This window comes from Pollachius pollachius, assembly GCF_949987615.1.
Source record: "Pollachius pollachius genome assembly, chromosome: 11".
In the NCBI taxonomy this organism is placed as follows: Eukaryota; Metazoa; Chordata; class Actinopteri; order Gadiformes; family Gadidae; genus Pollachius; species Pollachius pollachius.
In genome coordinates this window covers 5,494,595-5,502,103 of record NC_136944.1, presented here as the reverse complement: position 1 = coordinate 5,502,103, position 7,509 = coordinate 5,494,595, and positions in this window count along the sequence as shown.

Below are 7,509 nucleotides of genomic sequence, written 5' to 3'. Positions count from 1 at the left end.
GCGCGGCCGAGCCACACTGACTGCCTTGGGGAGAGGGAGAGAGAGTGGAGGAGGAGGAGGAGGAGGAGGAGGAGGAGGTGGGGGCGGGAGGCGGGCTGGAGGTGCTGGTAGGAGGATCAGTTAGAGAGAGAGAGAGCGAGAGAGAGAGAGGGGGGAAGGGGGGTGGGCTGGGGGGGGGGGGGGGCGTCGGTCACGGTTTAGGAAGCGGTTCGCCCATCACGGAGAAAACCCACACAGTATGGAGACTGTAGGAGGAAGAGGAGGTGGAGAGGAGTTAGCAGGAGGAGGAGGAGGGGAAGAGAAGGAGAGGAGGAGGTGGAAAGGAGGAGGAGTGGGAGAGGGGGAGGGGGAGACATTAAGGCTGGGTGTTTACCTCCCAGAGAGCTGGCGTCAGGGGAGGAGGTGTGTGAAAGAGCGAGGGAAGTGGGGAGGGGAGGTGGGGGAGGAGGAGGAGGTGTGCGAAAGAGGGAGGGAGGAGGGGGGCAGGCGGGGGATGGGGGCAGGTGAGAAGGGAACGGAACAATAATAAACTGCTCAAGACACCTCGTGATTGGTTGAAAGGCTGGAGGAGGGGGGCCGATTAATCAGCAACAACAACGCACAGCTTTGGTGTTGGTGTGGCCGTCGCTCTCCATCGATGTTCTAGTGTGTGTTGTTTGTGTGCACAAAGGTGTGTGCAATCATACTGTTTTTGTGTGTGTTATTGTTTCATGGCGATTTGAGAAGTCAAGGCACCGCCCCCATGCTAGAGGCTAAGTGTGTGTGTGTGTGTTTGTGTAGTTATGTGTGTGTGTGTGTGTGTGTGTGTGTGTGTCTGTGTGTACGCATGTGTGTGTATGTGTGTGTTTGTGTGAGCAAGAATGTGAATGCTTGGGTGTTCTTTTGCTCCACTGTGTGTATGTGAGTCTGTTTGTGTATGTGCGTGTGCGTGTGTGTATGTAGGTTTGTATGAATGCTTAGAGCCATCATTTGCTCAAGTGGGCGTGTGTGATGGAAAGGTCCTCTGTTCGAGCCCCCAACGTCAGCAGCCTGCCTGTAGGCATCCCTTTAGCCAACACACATTTCCTTACGACAGCAATCTGGTTGGTGCTCCAACCAGGCCCCCCCTCTCCCCCATCCCGCCCTAACCCCCATGGGCCTGTTATTGTCCCGGTCGACCATATGGCCCTTCTGCCCCCCCTCCGGCACATGGCTCCCTTCATGTGACCCGGGGCCACCGGTCACATGGGTTGGCAGGTACATCATGCACCTTGGCCTGGCTTCATCACTCAAAGCACACAGGACGGTCCACCAGGGTGAACACGCCCACCAGGAACATCAGTCAAAGTTTGACATTTTGCACAAAAAAAGAAATAAACAAATACTGTACGTATTTTGTATTCTGAGGATTTTGTGTTCTGCCATTTGATCGTCAGTCATTGGCTGAAATTTCAAACATGCTCCCACCTCGTCGATCGAGCTGCGAGTTATAATCGATTCTCTTAAACTTGCACCTTGGGGTTCACATTTCATGTTGGTCATTGCCGGACGATTGCCAGTGTATTACCGTACTCACACTATTTTTAATGTTACGTTATTGAGTAGACTGCAGACATTAGGGGTTCAAACAAAAACGTATAGGACAAACCAGGAATCGAACCCCAGTACTGCTACTAGACTCTCCAGCAGAATAGCAACAAATGAACCCAGTGGAGGAATATGATCATAATGATAGTAATCAAGGGGCTCTGGTGAGGCTGGCAGACACATTAAAAGTGGACTTGTAGCCTGCGTGGGAAATCAATAGCAACACAAAGATGAGACCCGATCAATCCGTCCTGGAGTTTATCATGGGGAGGTGGAGCCAGGGCTCAATGGACCTCAGAGTGTCGTACACATGAACAAGGCTGCTAGGTGGTACATTACGGCGGTGTCGTGAACGATAAAAACACCTGGAGAGTGATGTGTGGACTGGGGGTGGGAATCACAGGGTGCCTCGCAATACGATACGATGCGTGATACATGGCTTGCGATATTGTTAGACAATCCTATAATGATACATCACAATATGCGTCTAACTACGAAAACAAAACAAAATGACAGTGAAAAGTGCTGGATTTCTGTCTTTATTCGTGGTCGAAACTTGGTCCAAAAAATCTCTCTATATATATATATAAAATATATATATATATATACCTATATATATAAAAAAGATATCGATATTTTTAGTTTATCGATTCTAATATCACACGAAGAAGGACACAAAGATATTTTCTGTGTGGGTGGAGGGGGTCACAGGCTGAAAGAAAACTCGTAGGGATTTTACTTACGAGTGGGGCATGGTGGGAATGAGGGCAAGGAAGATTCCTTATTTCCCGCCTTTCTACACAACTTAACACCTCCATGTTAAATATGAAAAGCTGCATTGGATGTCCGCTGTCGTCCTTCTGGCCTCGGTGACTAGCTCTCCTCGTGGCTGGTGAGTTGCGCTGAACTAACCCCCGGCTGAACGCAAACACGCAAGCTTTGAGACCCTTGGGGCGCCATGTAACAAACAAACAGGGCGGCAGGCCTGGGATTGTAGTGTACGATGTGACTGTGATTCCAGCGGTGTGTCTGTGTGTGTGTGTGTATGTGTGTGTGTGTTCGCAAGTGTGCGTATGCATGTACATGTGTGTGTGTTTGTGTGAATGCTTGTGCATTCATTTTCTCAAGTGGCCATGTGTGTGATTGGATCATAATCAGTCATCCTTATTTCCCCAGGATTCAGAACGCTGATATGAATGCATCTCGGCTTGAGCAAAGGCCCCTCCCATGTATTGCTCTGATTGAATAATGCAATAGAATCTATTGAGACCTTGTAAAAAATGTTTTGCAAATCATTGGTGATTCAATACTCCTTCTCGCTCACCCTCTCTTTCTCCCCCCCCTCTCTCTCTTTTTCTCTCCCTCTCATTATCTCTCTCTCTCTCTCTCTCTCTCTCTCTCTCTCTCTATATATATATCTGAACTTTGACCTTCTATCCGTTTGTTGTCTCCTACATCCAAACAGAACGGAATACCAAACGATGCTTGAAGCTTCATTCTTTGATGAGGCTGTGACTACAAGCCTCCTGTCATTGTTGTTTCTTCACGCGTTAAACACACAATAATGCGCTATTAGTCATGGTGTGTTAGTTTAGTTAGTTAGTTGTATTTATTTGTCACATACATAATTGTACAGGGCAATGCGTAGTGGAATTCTTATGTACCAGTCCGGCTGTACATGTGTGTGTGCGTTTGTGTGTGTGTGTGTGTGTGTTCGTCTGTGTGCCTGCGTGCGTATGTGTGTGCATGGGTGTGTCTATGTGTGTGCGTTTGTGTTTATGTGTGTGCATACGTGTGTACACGTGTGTGTATGCATGTGTACCGTGCATGTCCATGTTTGTCTGTGTGTCTGTTGGAATTGCTTCTCGTGCCATTTGGATGATAGAGGGACAGACAGATGGATGATGGACAGATGGATGACGGGCTGCTCGATGGACAGGTGGATGAAAGATATGAGGATAGAGGGCTGATAGATAGAAGGATGAGAGGAGGGACAGATGATAGCTGGATGGACAGCCAGATAGACGGAGGCTTCACACGACAGCTTTAGAAGCACCCACGCGCTCACGCCCGGGAACAGAGGAGCGGTGGAATCCTGGGAACGGACGGGAAGAGGACAGGAGAGCGATATGGTCACGCTAAATATAGGCCCTCCCTCCGATCCTCTGGGGAGATCAAAGTTGCAAAGGCCTGTTTCCGCGGCGATTGGCTCACTGACACAAACCCCCACTACCATTAACCTGTCATTATCAAACTCATTATCACCATTAATTATTAATCATTGTTATTTATAATCTACTTCATTCAAGTTATTTTTCAGTCAAACTTTTTCTTTATTGGTTAGGGTTGGAAGTGGGATGAAAGGGCGCTGCCATAATGACACTGGAACAATGGTGCACATGTTGTAAGGGTGTGTTATGGTAGGCCTTTGGAGTAAATTAGTATACCTGTTAAATGATTTGTTGTTTAATGTCACCCTAACTAAAAGCCCAGCACTCTGTCTTCTGGGAATAATACTGAGTGAACACCAGATGTACGGTATGAAAAAATCATGGTGCTGACTGGCCATTTTAACAGGGAGTAGAATTATCTTGAGGAACTGGAAATCAGTCACCCCTTCATCCTTTGGTGACTGGAATGAACTAATGACAGACAAGGCCATCTGTGAAAGGGTCACATTCAGACTCGCTGGACAACAACATTCATTCCTAACTACATGGAACCCATTCCTGGACTACATTAAAGTAACCGAGCATATCCCACAAAAGAAACTTCAAACGGATAAAACCCGGTGATAATATAGGTATACATTATTTGTATTATTTATGCAATTTTTCTTTTACATTTATTACTTTTTTATTTATCTATTTTTTTCTTTATTTTCTTATTATTTTTGTTGTATATTGCTCGTTTTGTTTATTGTTTAAAGAGGAAAGAGGAGAGGGAGGAGGGGGAGGGAAGGAAATAAAAAGTTGCAAGAAATGACATGCATGCATTGGGTAACATGAGCTATAGTAAATTAGGGGTTGAGTCAATGATTCTGGAGAAAGCTTGTTTTCGAGATGTTTTTTGTTGGGATCAGAGAGTGTTTCCTCATGACCCACTACCTGTCCATGATGTGTGTACTCAGGGGAAATCCGGAGTTGGTGCATGGCCTAGACTCGGACTTTGGACGGGCATGTTGCTGACTGTGGTGTCCCCATTGTTTGCATGCCAGTTTGCAGAGCCTGGACCATGTACTGACACTGGATTTATTTATTTATTTATTTTTTTTATTTCATTGGCGGAAACATCTAATGTGTGAACCTGCTTGTATCAATACATTGGTTTGTGTCATGGTCCGCTCCCGATTTTCCCGTTCACCTGCCTGCCAAGCTGATCTCACCTAATTAGCTCAACCACCTTCACCTGTGCTCCCTCTATATAAATCCTCTCTCTCCACTCAGTCTCGGCCAGATCGTCTCTCGATACTCACAGAGCTTTCCCGCAACTCCAGAACTGCTTCGCCAACGCTGATCCTGCCTGTTCCCGAACCCTCACCCGTCTGACCACCCGCCTGTTGTCGAGTCCCTGTCTGTTGGCTCACCTGTTTCCAGCTCCTCGTATGGAAGAAATTAATGACTATATTCTAAGGCTAACCTTGATTATAATTAGGCCTATATATCTAATGGTAGAAAGCATCTAAAAACGTCTCTGGACTCTTATCTAGGACTTGGCACATCGTCAGGGAGTCTGGGGTCTGAGCGTGAGTTAGAGGCCAACACGTCACCAGAGGCTATGGGGTCAATGCGTGCTGATGTCAGCCCGGTGTTTTAAATTAGTGTTGCCAGCCACTCGCTTAAAGAAATTTATGACTGATCGGCCATGGGTGACCATGGGCGGACACCTCAAACAAGAAACAACCTTGTATGTGGGGATAAAAAAGAAGCCGGGATCGGTTGACCGGCAGTGCTTTGCAAACTACTCGGCTATGTTGTTGTCTTTGTAACGATGAAGTCTTTTTGTCATACTTACTCCGGACCCCTCGATTTCTTTTGCTCTCTTAATTAGTTGAAGTGATAGAACGCGGTTATTTTCTACCACACTGGCCTGCCTGTCTGCCCTCCTGATACCGACCCCTCGCCTGCCCGACCGCCGACGGTACCCCCAGTCTACCTGATCGCCTGCTGGTTCCCGAACTCTTGCCTGTCCCCGTTTACTCTGCCAGCCCGACCCTGATCATCTGTGTGATCAATAAAACCTTTGGACTACCCTGTCACAATTGTCAGTCTGTGCACATGGGTTCTGCCTAACCCCCCCCCCCACCTTACAGGTATGATCATATGAATATATATACTGTCTGTATGCAATGATTCCCCCTTTGTGTGGGAGAAATTGCCTTGTGACAATCACAAAAAAAGGAACTGGGATGACGGGTTCTAGACACTATGACACACATTCACTCATGCACACAAACACACACACAGACAGTGATAGATATGAACACACACTCATGCGCACACACATTGACATACATAAATGTATTTGTAATGAAGGCCAATTGTCCTCGACTACCCTAGATACCATGCTGTCAATTCAGCACCAGAAACAACAGTGTGGGCAGAATACAGACCGGAACAATGGAAAATACTGAACAACACAGGACATACTAACTAATATAACACAGATTATGATCAGTTTAAACAGATATTTAGCCTGGTACTAACACCGAAGATTAAACGATAGGCTTATCATGAGCAGTGCAGCACTCTCATAAGGCAGTGCTGCTCATGTGGTGTTGTATCCAATGATGGCTATGTTTTAATGTGTTTAGTTAAAAGATAATCTACATCTAATTAACGTTTCACAAGGGGAGAGTTATAGCACCCCCTGGGGACAATAATCGATTGCTACGCTCTCGATTTGCTTAAGATGAAAACATGACAGGGATTTTCCTCAACTGCTCCTGGTCATTCTAGTTCTACTTGCAGCAAAGTAAAAGAGAGAGAGAGGGAGAGATAAAGATAGAAAGTGGGAGAGAGAGAGGGAGAGAGAGAGAGAGAGAGAGAGCAGGCATTCCAGATGTACTCATAGTGGAGAGTCAGCTCGGTGAAGTGGCCAGGCTGTTTGACCCCCAACTGAAAGGAAGAGTTAGATCCTCAATGTCCGCAGCCTCTAGGATAGCATCTTCAGAAAGCTCAATCCCACTTGCTCCTCAATGACCTGAATCAGAATCCACTGGAAGTTTCTTCCTCTGTAGAACAAAGTGTCCCTTAAACGACAAAAGAGATGATAGTAAACAGTGGTGATGACACTAATGGAAACGGTAAATGATCGGTATAACATGAGCTGCTGATAGGAATCAGGATCAATAGATCCCCTGTGTAAAAGCTTTCTAATTCATTTTTGGAGAGTGGAGGCTGATTTATGAACCGCAACGACTAAATTCTGCACTTTTAAATTTATCCCCAGCTACAAGACATTTTGTCTGAACATTACGGGTATCAGACGCAATCTGTGTTGCTTTCATCAGCTCCACTCACAACCACTCAGCACACTTGTCCTCCCTTCTGAAATGTGATTCAGTGCCTGTCTGATTTTTATGTTTGTCATTCCATTTGTTGCAATGATTATTCTTTATCTATCATTATAAAATCATTCTTCTCTGAATAATTCTTGAATATATATGTATCTATATATTCATATAAATATGCCTCTATATATATGTATATATGTGTATGAATATAAACTATATGGGTACCTATGTAAGCCCCTTGGTTTTCTTATTCTGAATCCACACTCTTTTTTACTAATTTATGTCTAATTCTTTTTAACCAATCTGCCGTTCAAACAATGAAAGTAAAACACTATCAGCCACCCCCAGATACACCCCCCTGGAGGCATCTCAGAGTGGAGGAGGGCTGGAACTCTGCAGTTACCAGAGGAAACATATGGTGTGAGCCT